This window comes from Culex pipiens, chromosome 2 (assembly GCF_016801865.2).
Source record: "Culex pipiens pallens isolate TS chromosome 2, TS_CPP_V2, whole genome shotgun sequence".
In the NCBI taxonomy this organism is placed as follows: domain Eukaryota; kingdom Metazoa; phylum Arthropoda; class Insecta; order Diptera; family Culicidae; genus Culex; species Culex pipiens.
In genome coordinates, this window is record NC_068938.1 from 4,302,069 (window position 1) to 4,316,772 (window position 14,704).

The 14,704-nt window shown below is 34.2% G+C and overlaps 1 protein-coding gene across 2 annotated transcripts in view; it reads left to right on the plus strand.

The window, feature by feature from the left end:
• Positions 1–14,704, plus strand: part of LOC120412453 (putative protein TPRXL) — a 169,357-nt gene that overhangs the window by 15,430 nt on the left and 139,223 nt on the right. For both annotated transcript variants that reach the window (XM_039572917.2, XM_039572919.2), the window contains one exon: positions 12,072–13,160. The gene's annotated coding sequence lies outside the window, so the exon portion shown is untranslated. The remainder of the gene's footprint in view (positions 1–12,071; positions 13,161–14,704) is intronic.

Consider the following 14,704-nt stretch of genomic DNA (forward strand, 5'->3'; position numbering starts at 1 on the left):
AAAAAAGTTAAAATAACTCTGAAAATCTTATATTTAAATCACAAAAATTATTCTTTTTATGCCTAATTATATATATTATTCTTCGATAAACTAAAAAATCTACATTGAAATTGAACGAGAGAAAAAATCCTCCTAACTTTCAAAAAATTTAAACCTATTTTATGGATGAGCTATATATATATTTTATGAAACAAAATGTAGGGCATGCGTATTCTCATTTACTGAACTGCTTCACTGCTAAAAAAAATTCGCGCATTTGCTTCTGTTTTATCATTTTACATTTTAATAACATTTCATATAAAAGCAAGATTTTACAATCTTGTCCAGCCAAAAATTGAAAACTAATTTGAATTTTCTGCGACATTTAGCACATAAAAATATTTTTAAAGTTCTAATCTCACTTATCAAAAACTAAATTTAAAATCAATAGGCAAAACTAATGTAATCTGTAATGAAGTCGAAATTTTTATTGAAAATGAGAACAGAAAGTAGTATTTTTTAACTTTCACGGGAATCATCCATCCAAATAAGTAAATATCGTTAAAATTAAACACAGGGCTGCGGAGTCGGGTCATATTTCAAACGACTCCGACTCCGACTCCAACTCCGGCTTTCTCAGATTAGCCGACTACGACTCCGACTCCGGCGACTCCGACTCCGGCTCGGGCCTACCAACTCTAGCCGATTCCGACTCCAACTCCGACTCCAGCTTTCAACAAATGGTTGGCTCCGACTCCGACTCCACGTATTTTTAAATGTTTCAAAAGTTATTAGTAAATTATTTTTAAAACATTGATGAATACGATTATTTAAATACTCTCTAAGCGTCATGTTTTCTCAAGAAAAATAAGTAAAGTTAATAAACGGAAAAAAGTTTCTAGGTTACATATTTTATACGTTATGGAAACAGAAATCAAAAAATATCTTCAGTTTTAGAGGCATTTTGAGAAGAACAGTTTTGTAAGTAAATTTGGATTTATTTGCTTAACCTCAAATTTGAAAATATTTTTTTCAAAGCTAATAAATTTAAATATTAAATTGTTATTTTTGAATGAATAATTAAAAGAAACCTGGCCTTAACGATCTATTGGACATTACAATTCAATTTGCTCACTTTCAGGCTGACATTTATAAGAAGCACAGTGACAGGCACCTTGTTTTTTAAATGACAGTTTTAAACGAAACATTTTTTTTTAAGGCGTACCTGGACATCACGCCATGGCTGAAGGAGATTATTATTGCAAATCAATGTATCTAAACAATTTCTTCGTGGAAAGGACGCTTAAGATGTCCTTTTCAAATATCGGTGACATGAAAAATATTTTACCCTGGAAATTTTTAATTTATTTTAATTTTAAAATTTTATATACTTTAAAAAGGAGGCGCACGATACTTCGTGAATCTTCACCTAAAACGAAGCTTTATGAATGATCTTGCGCCTCCATCAAAATATATGAAAAAACTTAAAATATTATAAAAAACAAATATCCACAAGTAAAATATTTTCTAGGTCACAAGTATTCCATTTTTTAAGGTACATTGATTTGCAATGATAATCACCATCCGTCATGTTGGCGTGGGATATACAGTATGAGGAAATTCGTACGAGTTGATAATTTGTTGATTTTGTTTTTATAATATTTGAAAAATAAATTAAAATCCTATATTTTGTTCTAAACATTTTTTTATTAGTTCATTTTTGTACTGAATTCTTGAGATTTGTTCAACGATAATTTGCAACGATATCAAAATAGTTTACCTAAAATCAACATCAATATCAACAATCAATGATTATTTCAAAATTAGTTGCAACTTCTTTTGATATTTTTTGTTAGTTTCAATTATTTTAAATGCAACACTTTGATTTTCTTGTACTCAGTTATAAACAAAATGCGCATGTTGAGTTCCAAGTAAGAGATTGTTATTATCGTTGATTATTTGTAACAAAAGTTAAACTGTCAGTGACTCTTTTTCGATTTCCAAAAACAGTGATTACTATTTTTAATCTTTTTATGTACCTTGTAATTTTTTTTCCTAAAAAATGATTTAACTTAAAACCTCCAAGACATTCGCTATCGGGGTAAAAGATGACTGTGTGTGTACTTTTTTCAGAAAGAACTGGATGAAATTTGGTCAAATTTGAATTGAAAAGGCACATAAATATAGGCAAAAGGAAGCAGTCAAGAATCAATTAGATATGTCTGACTACATAACCAATATTTTTTTATATTTTTTTAAATTATGATACTACATACTTGGGTAAGAGGTTATCATTTAGTGATTATAGTGTAATAACACAATTAGAGCTTTCCAATCACAATAGAAACTTCAAAAACATAATGGCATCTGATAAATCAATTAAAAATATAAGATGTTTAGTAAATTAAGCTGTTATATAGGATAACTGAACAATAAACAAAAAACATATTTTTTGTTGAATTTGAATTTCAGAAATCTTCGGCTCCGATTCTGACTCCAGCTGCCGACTCCGACTCCAGCTGCTCGAGTTTTGGCGACTCCGGCTCCGACTCCGACTCCGACTCCGACTCCACAGCCCTGATTAAACAGGACTCAGAAAAATATGAATTTTTTTTAAAGTTTTAATGAAATAATTTCATTTCTTTTTGTTTCAAATAAAATAGCAGTAAAAATTTTATTGCTGCGAATGAAGGTATTACTAAATTCAATTGAAAACTAATAAAATTTACTTAAATAGTCTTGCTGGATGATATATTTATTATGTTGTTATTTTAAAAAATGATTTGAAGAAATTGATAAATTTCTCGACTTCACGCCGTCAACGAAATCGTCAAAAATCACTCACTCTGTATTATTAATTGAACCAGGGTATTCATTTGCTTAATTCTACAGTAATTCATAAGGTTATTATCATTCTTACTTGAGTTTGATAAATTATTTTAAGAAATATCGTTACAAATCCCCACAAACATAACATTTCACGGGATTTCGAGAAACAATGTTATTCCAACAAACTGGACCCAACTGAAATAGTATAAACACCTAAAATGAATTTAATTTCAATAAAATCAGACCCTTTGCTGGAAACTCCAAAAGACCCCAGCAAAGATGACAATAAATCCTCGTCTTACACTAATAACTCCAAATCACTCGAGTGTTCATCTTAATCAGCCACCAATTAGCAAACACTGTCGCTCTTTCTCCCTTTTAGTCCAAACCCATCAACGACCACTAGCAATCATCATTTGTGTGCATCATCAACAGCGGCACCAAAATGCCATCCCCAGAGAGCTTTGGCGGACCATAACCACCCATCAGCACCATGCTTCAGCTGCCACCCACAAGCCACAACACAACCACCCTTTGAAAGGTGGTTTGGGGGTGGGGGCGGGGTGGCTGCCAACCCATTTGCATTCTACTAGAAAATAGCAAAATGTCGTCGTCGTCGTAATCCGCCGAAAGAATGGAATCCTCGGAAATCACTGCTGTTTGCGGGTCCTGGTCGTCGTCGTCGTCGAAAAGAGTAACTTTCAGCATCAACATCAGGAATTACCAAGCCAGCGAGCGACGAAAGCTCCTCGACACTGTATAGTCTATAGTGCAACCATGAAAATGAACGACAGTCGTCAGAGCGTTGTTGAAACATGGTCGTAAAAAAGAGGAGCACTGGGAAGGATCCCCGGGAATATCACGTGGCCGGTCGTCCTCTGCACGTTGAGTTGAGCTAAGTTGAGTCCTCCGTCGTCGACGCTCTCTGTTGTGCTTTTAAGTTGATTTATCTGGTTCGTTCGTAGGTCAAGTTGGTCAGCATTTTTTTTCTCTCTTGGAAAAGCTCGTTTCGTCGTAGAAAAGAGCAGGATGAACGATGCAAATTTATGAAATTGAATGATAGCGGCGAGGGAATTGCGACTGCTTAGCGAGCAAGTCAAGTGAATTGCTGTGCAATTTGAGTTGGATGATAGTTGTTTTCATTTGGCAAGAAATGGAGCTTGTGTGCCCGTTGATTTATTAAATGATTTTATTAAATTTACTTAACTTCCATAACCTTTAATTCAATGATAAGATTTATGCCAATAATAATCAAACGAAGAAGCAAAAAAGTAACAATCTGTTCATAAATTTGATGTTCATTTTTATAATTTATCTTCAACAAATATAACATTTGAACACCAAGCTTCTAAGGAGGCTTTTCTGATGTCTAATGATCGAATGTCCGATTGCTTGCCTTGAGAATAAAACTATAACCCTTAAACACACTATGCCATTGGTCGCAACGCTTGCTTAGAGCGTATCCTAGTCCTGATACCTTCCCATAAACCGTCCAACTCCCAGCACGGAGTCCTCGTGGAAATTTTACCTTGTCCCCTTAAAAAAGTGGAGCATCAACACTTGCCGTCTTCCAAATTCCTTTCCTTGTCCCTGGTGCGCGGTGGAGATGGGAGCGGCTGGTTCAGGTGGAGTTGTCCCAATTATCTATTCCTAGGCAACTTGGGCTTAGGCAATCATCACTTAACATGGCGAAATCTAGTCTGCAATCCGCTAAAATCACCGCCTCCTAGCGAAGTCAGTTCACGAAGTGATTTCATTGGATGCGGACGTGTGTGCAAAGACAGTGAAACAGTTACAGCTAGCAGTTCAAGGTCATGGAACCCAAAAAGGAATTGACCATCCGAATTTATTTCGGTGTTGGCCAAAGGAAGCCGAAGGATCCGGAGATTTTCCAGTTCTTTAGGAATCACGGCTGGAAATGGGAGGAATTATCTGCAATGTATCGCGAGGATCACAGTGTTTATGTGAAGTTTCAGTCAATGGAATTGATGAGAAAGGCACTTTTGAGGTTAGGAGCGGAAACCACGTTTTGGTACGCCGACGGAACGACAACGGAAACAATGGTAATGGTTGCTGGAGGGGACATCCAATATGTCCGGATATTTGGATTAACACCGGAAATAGGAGATGAGGAGATTCGAAGGGAATTGGGAAAGTATGGAAAGGTAAAGCAGTTGTGTCGAGAAAAGTTTGCAGTAGAAACAGGATTTCCTATATGGAATGGTGTGCGTGGAATATTCATGGAAGTTGTAAAAGATTTACCAGCACAGATAAAGATTCAGGGAAAAGCAGCAAGAATTTATTTTGACGGTTTGAAGGATAAATGTTTTGGATGCGGTTCTGAAGGTCATATGAAAGTTAACTGTCCAACGCGTAGCAGTACTGGGGCTTCTTTTTTGTCCAAGCAAAAAAGTAGCTCATTTGCTCAAGTTGTCGCCAACGATGCATCTGTTTTGCATCCAGTCAAGATATTGGATGTTTCAACCGTAAGCAACCAGGCTGGAGAAGGCGAAAAAGGATCGGATGAGAAGAACAGGAACAGTGACAATGCAAATGAAACGATCATGAAGGAGAACAAAACACTAGCGGAACAAAACGAGTCTGGAAAAAGAAATGAAGAAATGGAGAATGCTAAAAAACTGGAAGAAGCTTTGAGTGGAACTAACACTAATCAAGGGAAGAAAAATACTAGTGATTATTACAGGCCGTGGCCTAAATACCGATGAAATGGATCATTTAAATGTATGATAATGAGTAAATAAAAGCAACGATTTTAAGAAAAAAAAAAAAAAATGAAAGGCTTGTCTGATGTCTAATGAAAACAATTGATTTATTTCCGATAGTTCAACTTTCGCTAAATATTATCCAGTTTTCAGCATTATTTATCACAATTTTGTGTAAATTGCCTTTCCGTGTTAATGCGTATCATTTAAAATAAAATAAAAAATAAAGTCATACTTGATTTTATAATCAAACAGTTAAAAAATCAACCATTTCTCCAAATATGTTAAATTTTCTTGAATTCAATTCAATGAAGTCATTCATTTCAAACAGTGTTGCCAGTTAGTCAAATTTCTTTAAAAGCTTCGTAGGTGCCTTTGATCAAATAAGCCATTTTGGGTTATTCTCGGCCAACTCACACAGCAGTTGTCAAGACCCCTCTTCGATTTGCGGGAAACTTTGTCCTAAGGGGTAACTTTTGTCCCTGATCACGAATCTGAGGATGCGAAAAAAGATGTGTTTTTCAATAATTTGCAGCGTAAAACGGTGAAGAGATAGAAATTGGTGTCAAAGGGACTGTTATGTAAAATTAGACGCCGGATTTAATGGCGTACTCAGAATTCCGAAAAAAACGTATTTTTCATCGAAAAAAAAACACCTAAACTGTAAAAAAAATTTGGAACATGTCATTTTATGGGAAATTTAATGTTCTTTTGGAATCTACCTTAACCCAGAAGGGTCATTTTACGAAAAACAAAACAACAAAAAGAAACACAAAAAGTTTTTTTTTTCAAAACTTTTTTTAAAAAGTTGCGATAACTCGTGATGTTTATAAGCAAATTCCTTATGTATTTTTTTCATTTTTTTTGTAATTGTCTGGTCTGCAACTTTGTAAAACATTATTACACTCTAAAAAACAACCAAGCAAAGTTAGAAAAAACACGAAATATTAAAATGGAAAATTTTGTTCTAAATGAAAAAATTACCCTTCTGGGTCAATTTTGATTCGAAAAGTACATTAAATTTCCCATAAAATGACATGTTCCAAATTTTTTTAACAGTCAAGCAACGGCAAATGGGAGAATTTTTAAAACTTTTTTTATTGTTTTTTTTTTCGATGATAAATACGTTTTTTCGGAATTCTGAGTACGCCATCAAATCAGGTGTCCAATTTTAACTAAAAGCCCCTTTGACACAAAATTTCTATCTCATCACCGTTTCAGGCTGCAAATTATTGAAAAACACCTCTTTTTTCGCATGTTCAAAAACGAAAGGGGTCGTACCGCCCCTCCGTCACGAGATATCAAAAAACGGACCTCATGGATAAAAGATACCCCTATGGTCAAAGTTTCACGCAAATCGAAGACGGGTCGGATCAACTTTTCCCGATTTCGTGTGAGTTGGTAGAGAATCACAAAAAAAAATATTTTTTTTCACCAAGATAAAAAAAATTACACGAAGGTTTTATTTTTTGGAATCGAAAATTGGATCAATAGTTCCAAAGATATTTATCGTTCACTGAAAATGTTAGGCTGATTGGCTAGACTCAGAAATAATATTAGAAAAAATATTACAATGTTTCCTAATTTTCATTAATGGCAAAACTCAAATGTTGCCAATTTGATTTACAAAACATTTAAATAATGGAGTGAAACTAAGGGGGTTAAGTTTATCAAAATCGAGTTTTTGTGTTGGAAAGTGAAATAAAAAATCGAGAGTTTTTTCCGTGTGCTTATCTTTTTGTAATCATAACCTACAATTTCGCCGAATTCGATGAGAAAATACATTCTCAAGATACGGGGTTTCCAAATTGTAGGGATATTTTATATAATGATCTTTTTTGACATGGACAAAGTATTTTTCAATAAAAAAGAACCTCGAATTTTATTGCAAAATGCAATATTGTCAAAAATCCAGCTTTAAATTGTATCATTAATCATCATGAAATTAATTGCAGGAGACAACTTCAATGGAGACGCATGGTATCCCGGGCAGACGGTATAAACAAATTCATACCATTTCAATAACTAATACTGTTAAAATAACAAAAAGTGTTAGGGATTCTTCTTGAAAAATCCATTTTTGCAAAAGAGTTGAATAACGGTTTATGTTATCATAACAAAATTTGTTATTAGTCTGATTTTGATTGAAAGCCAAAACAACTTGGGAATAACATTTTTTGTTATGGTAGAATACCTCCAACTGTTATTGGGATTATCGGATTAGTTGTTAAAATAACAAAAAATAATAACAAAGATTTGTTCGAAGAATAACTAGAAATGTTATTAGTATGTTATTACAATAACAATCGAATAACAAAAAAACTAACTTAATCCACCTATGTGGTTGGAGCCTTCCTCACAACAATGGCTGTACACAAGTTTCATCTATTTTTTATATCCGGCTTCCAAAAAGTACATCGATATCACTTAAGTGGCCATGTCTCGAGACAGGGTTGCCAGATCTTCGATGTTTTGCACTCGTTGGAAAGGTCTTTTGGTAACCTAACCAACGTTGGGTTGGATGGTGGATCCGGACATAGTTTACATACATTTAAGTGAGATCCGGCTTCAAAAAAGTACATCAATATCACTTAAGTGGCCATATCTCGAGACAGGGTTGCCAGATCTTCAATGTTTTGGACTCGTTGGAAAGGTCTTTTGATAACCTAACCAACGATGGGTCGGATGATGGACCCGGACATAGTTTACATACAGTTAAGTGAGATCCAAATATATGTGAAAACACATTTTTATACATAACTTTTGATAACACTAACAATAACAATCGAATAACAAAAAAACTAACTTAATCCACCTATGTGGTTGGAGCCTTCCTCACAACAATGGCTGTACACAAGTTTCATCTATTTTTTATATCCGGCTTCCAAAAAGTACATCGATATCACTTAAGTGGCCATGTCTCGAGACAGGGTTGCCAGATCTTCAATGTTTTAGACTCGTTGGAAAGGTCTTTTGATAACCTAACCAACGTTGGGTTGGATGGTGGATCCGGACATAGTTTACATACATTTAAGTGAGATCCGGCTTCAAAAAAGTACATCAATATCACTTAAGTGGCCATATCTCGAGACAGGGTTGCCAGATCTTCAATGTTTTTGACTCGTTGGAAAGGTCTTTTGATAACCTAACCAACGATGGGTCGGATGATGGACCCGGACATAGTTTACATACAGTTAAGTGAGATCCAAATATATGTGAAAACACATTTTTATACATAACTTTTGATAACACTAACAATAACAATCGAATAACAAAAAAACTAACTTAATCCACCTATGTGGTTGAAGCCTTCCTCACAACAATGGCTGTACACAAGTTTCATCTATTTTTTATATCCGGCTTCCAAAAAGTACATCAATATCACTTAAGTGGCCATATCTCGAGACAGGGTTGCCAGATCTTCAATGTTTTAGACTCTTTGGAAAGGTCTTTTGATAATCTAACCAACGATGGGTCGGATGATGGACCCGGACGTAGTTTACATACATTTAAGTGAGATCCGGCTTCAAAAAGTACATCAATATCACTTAAGTGGCCATATCTCGAGACAGGGTTGCCAGATCTTCAATGTTTTTGACTCGTTGGAAAGGTCTTTTGATAACCTAATCAACGATGGGTCGGATGATGGACCCGGACATAGTTTACATACAGTTAAGTGAGATCCAAATATATGTGAAAACACATTTTTATACATAACTTTTGAACTACTTATCGAAACTTCAATCTGTATAAAACTCGATCTATGGGACCCTAAACCAAGTCGAATGCAACAAGTTCGGGTCAAATCGGTTCAGCCAGAGCCGAGAAACATGAGCTAGTTTGTTGGTCACATACATACGAGCAATTCTCTACCAAAACCGGAATTGGATTTTATTTCCCGGGCAGACGGTAATAACAGAATTCATGCCATTTCAATAACAAATACTGTTAAAATAACAGAAGGTGTTATGGAATCTTCTTGAAAATCCAATTTTTGCATAAGAGTTTAATAACAGTTTATGTTATCATAACAAAATTTGTTATTGGTCTGATATTGGTTGAAATCCAAAACAACTTGGGAATAACATTTTTGTTATGGAAGAATACCGCCAATTGTTATTGTGATGATCGGATTAGTTGTTGAAATAACAAAAAATAATAACAGAGATTTGTTCGAAGAATAACTAAAAATGTTATTAGTCTGTTATTACAATAACAATCCAATAACAAAAAAATCATAACGACGAATGACAAATCTTGTTATAAATAACAAAATATGTTATTGACCTAGTATTTTCAAATATCAAAAAATGTTATTCCCAAGTTATTTCCGTCTGCTCGGGTTGTATTTTTTGATTTGGCTCAAACTTTGTGGGGGCCTTCCCTATGACCAAAGAAGCCATTTTGCATCATTAGTTTGTCCATATAAATTTCCATACAAATTTGGCAGCTGTTCATACAAAACACCCAAACAGTCCACCATTTTCTAATGACGATATCTCAGCAATTAATGGTCCGATTTTCAATGTTAATACATGAAACATTCGTAAAATTTTCCGATCTTTTCAAAAAAAATATTTTTAAAAAAATTTAATCAATAATAGCTTTTTTAATGGGCATAATATTCAAAGTTTGGCCCTTTTAAAATGTTAGTCTTGATTTAATTTTTTTCAAAATATTTTTTTTAAAGATCGGAAAATTTCATGAATGTTTCATGTATTAACATTAAAAATCGGACCATTAGTTGCTGAGATATCGTCATTAGAAAATGGTGAACTGTTTGGGTGAGACTTAGAAAACTTCAATTTTCGTGTTTCTTTTTCTTTGAGCTGCTGTATCTCAGCAACCCGATGTCCAATCTTCAATGTCTCTTAGACAATTTTAAAGCAAATTTTCTGAACTTTTCAAAAAAAATATTTTTAGGAATGGTCACTCATGGTCACTATTTTTAAAAATTGAAAAACTGCAAATATTTCGCTAAAATCAAACTTTCGGTGGCTATATCTTGAAAACGGAGCCCTTTATCAAAAAATCTGTAATGTACTTTTCGATTACAAATTCAATTTTGCATTAAAAAATGAGGTCAAAAAAATTTTATGTATGAAATTTCGATTTTTTCCAAAAATCACCAGTTTTTCAAAAAACCATAACTCGGCGGCAGATTTTTTGACCATGTTTCTCTATAGCTCAAAAGTTGCGGATTTTTGTCCCCTAAAACATATCAAAAAATCTCGAAAATCAAAAAATACGTATTTTGAGAATTTGAGTTTTTGTGAAAAAAAAGTTAATAAAAAAATCGGGAAATTTTTTTTTCCGTGTACCTATTTTTTTCTAAATAGTCCTTAACAATACCTACAACTTTGCCGAAGACACCAAATTGATCAAAAAATTCCTTCAAAAGTTACAGATTTTCGAATATTTACGTACCATTTTTGTATGAACAGCTGCCAAATTTGTATGGAAATTTATATGGACAAACTAATGATGCAAAATGGCTTCTTTGGTCATAGGGAAGGCCCCCGCAAAGTTTGAGCCAAATCAAAAAATGCAAAAAATAAAAATGGTCGAAATCGGCCGGTTTTGTAGAGAATTGCTCATACATACACACACACATACACACAGACATTTGTTCAGTTTTCGATTCTGAGTCGATATGTGTTGTGTACCCGGGGGCGCGAACCAAACGAGCGGCCACAAAGTCGTAAGAATAAACCAATTTTTAGACTAACAATCAAACACGTTTATTCTCTTGCACGACACAAAACTTAAGAACTAAAGGTTTCACTTCTATCCAAATCGCGCCTCTCTCTACCTGGGTGCTACCATCGAGCACAGTGAGTCGCGGAGTTTTGGGAACGGCTGGTGGTTCTCTGTGAACCCAACAATATGTATACATGAAGGTGGGTCTACGACGTTTTTATACAAAGTTCATTTTTAGAGCAGGATTATAGCCTTACCTCCGTGAGGAAGGCAAAATCATAACGACGAATAACATAACTTGTTATAAATAACACAAAATTTTAATGGCCTGGTATTTTCAAATATCAAAAAATGTTATTCCAAAGTCATTACCGTCTGCTCGGGATGCTCAAAGTTTATTTCCGATCATCCCAATAACAGTTTGAGGTATTCTTCCATAGCAAAAAATTTTATTCCCAAGTTGTTCTAATTTTTAATTAATATCAGACCGATAAAAAAATGATAATATAAACTTTTATTGAACTCTTATGCAAAAATGGATTTTTCAAGAATATTCCATAACACTTTCTGTTATTTTAACAGTATTTGTTATTGAAATGGCATGAATTTAGTTATTAACGTCTGTTCGGGTTGTATTTGCTTTAAATTTTACAACCAAAGTTATATATTTTATTTTTTTTTTGTTTCTCTTGGCTACATTTATATGTTGATTCTTGGCTAATTAAATCAAAAAAATTAAAATGATTTAAAATCATGCAAAATTCTTTCATTCTCAAAAAACCGTGACTTACTCATATCCTAATTTTCAATTATTTCCCTTCTTTTCTCCCCACAAACCAGCATCACTTCAACGAGCAGCACCAGAAGCAGCGACCATCAGCCCCTCAGCTGACCCGTGTCTGCCGGAGAAATCTCTGTACGTACGAAAACCAAAGTGGCAATCATGAAAAAGTGCTAGGATAATAAAAACCAGGAACCAGAAAGTGCTCCACGCCAGCCAGCCGAACGAGACGAGAGTGGGGTGATAAATCTTGACGAATCTCATCATAAATAACAGTGTTTGAGCTTTTTTTTTCTTTTGGTTTGCTACGTGTTGTTCTGTAGCTGCACCCATTTGCTTCGACGTCTGGGGGGTCAGCACACATACGAGCAGGCTGAAAGGTGCTAAAATTGCTTTGCAAGAAGCGGAAGGAAAAAGTGTTGGACCCTTGAACACATAAAGAAAGGGTATTTTCGATCCGAACGTGCGCCCCAGCTGTAGCGGGGGTATTTCCGGGGCTCACCCTCTCGGAATGACAGAATAATCCTAAAGTGTGAAAGCTGCACAAAAAAAAACAAAAGCTAATGACACAAAAGACACATTTGTGCGAGTTTCTTTGAAACGGAAGGCTAAAAATACACGACGCTTGAAAAAGTGAATTTCCATAAAAGAAAGAAAAAAGTTTTTGTTGGTAGAGGAAAATTGTTCAAGAAGAAAAAAGTTTTGCAAAACAAGCTAAGTGAACATCAATCGAGAAAGAAAGCAAGAGAAAAGTGAAAGTGAAACCATCTGGTCTGAGAAGCTTTTTCCGGCGTGTTTCTATTGTGCAAAAGAATTGCTGTACGTGGGAGAGTGTTTTGTTGAAAAGAAAGAAAAAGTTTTTCCAGTGATTTGAAAAACCGAACAAAAAGAAAAGGGAAACAAGTGCAAAGTGTTTTGTGGTGGCTTCACGCGAGATTCAACAAGAAAAAAGCAGCAAAAAAAAAGAAACACATTTCTTAGTGAGTGATTAGCAGCATCCGGTTTTGTTCGACTTGGCAGCCCCAACGACCACCTACTCACATGGGAACATGAGCTCAAAGGATATTTCACCGCAGCTTCGTCGTGCTCGTAATGAGTAAAGTTACATCGGAGCAGCGCATCCATCATACATAGGATTTTTATAGCAGGTTTTTATGGCTCTTTTTTTTTCTTCTTACAATGTTTTCCCTTAACTGTTATTACTCTCGCATGCACGAACCCACACACACGCAGGAAAATCATCATGAAGTCGCATCTGATTTGCGTTGCGATGATAATGTCAGTCACAATGTGAATTTGTGTGTGGGTGTGTGTGAGCATAATTTATGCTTTTGCTCATATTGTGGTAGGATCGAGCAAGAGAACAACAACAATGATGATGATGATGACATGGTCGTGTAAGAGTTTTGTTCCCTCTTTTTATTGGATTTTTTTTTTGTTGCTGGGAAGATTTTTACCATCACATGAGACGTCAAGGACGGTCGTTAGAGAAAATTTATGTTGCGTGCACGATTGTGATTTACTTTGTAGGGAAATGTGTTTCAATGTTGTGAAAAGCATTGGTCGAGATTGGGGAATACTAATTTGCAGAAATTCATCAAATTGATAGCTAAAGTTTTTTTAATGGTCCACCAAACAATTATTTAATTTTATTTGATTTTTGTGTGTTTTTGAATACCAGTGGCAGTTTCAAAAACCCTGAATTAGAAAAAAATATTATGTGCAACAAATAACTGTTAAATGTGGAATAGCAAGCCAAATCTCAGCAATACATAGAAATCTTAACAAGATTGATGCAAAAAAAAGATATAAAGAGAAAAACATAAAATTTAAAAACGAAACACGAATGTAGTCGTGAGTTCGATTCTCGTACCGGGATGATGAAGATTAAGAAAAAATATAATAATTAAAAAAATGGGGACAGTAGAAAAATACTGTCAAGGTTAACTGTGTTCTCAAAATGAAAATTGTGATTTTTAAAAACAAAGTGAAGTTTATCCAAAAACTTTGAAAATAGTCAAAAATTCATTGAAGCTTTTTTTCAATTCAAAACATTCAAACATGTATTCAAAACAAGTTGAAAATTATTCAAGTATTCACAATGAAAATTTATATTTTTTTATTTTTTATTTGCTCCTAATTTTTTTGTGGAAAAATTAAGGGAGGAAAACAAAAAAAAACTTTGGCTTTATTGCCTTTAAATTTTTTTGTACGTAATTTGCCATTCTCACTGAGAAAATCGTATAATCTAGAGCGTCCAATTTTCCGAAGTTAGAATGAACCCGAGAAACGAGAAATTGTGGAAAATTGTCCTGACCCTGATTCTGATTAATATTTTGCCACAATATTGTATAGGACAGCGACTTGAATGGTTAAAATAAGTGTGACGATCAATTAAAATCAGACAACTCCAAGAATATATATATTTTGCTTAACTTTATTAGCTGTATTTCAAATCGTACAATAAATCAAAAATGTTCTTCAGTATTTCTTGTATTTAATTTATCAAAGTGATTGAGCAGTGTGTAAAATGAATCCATACTCCAAAATTATAAAATTACTTGCTTCTGTGACCAGATTGAGGGAGTGTGATTAAAATAACATTAAAATATAAAGTTGTAATAAAAAAAAATCAGAAAATTTGTTATCATGACAAATATCTTTTCTGAAACTAGAAATTTTTGTATCAACT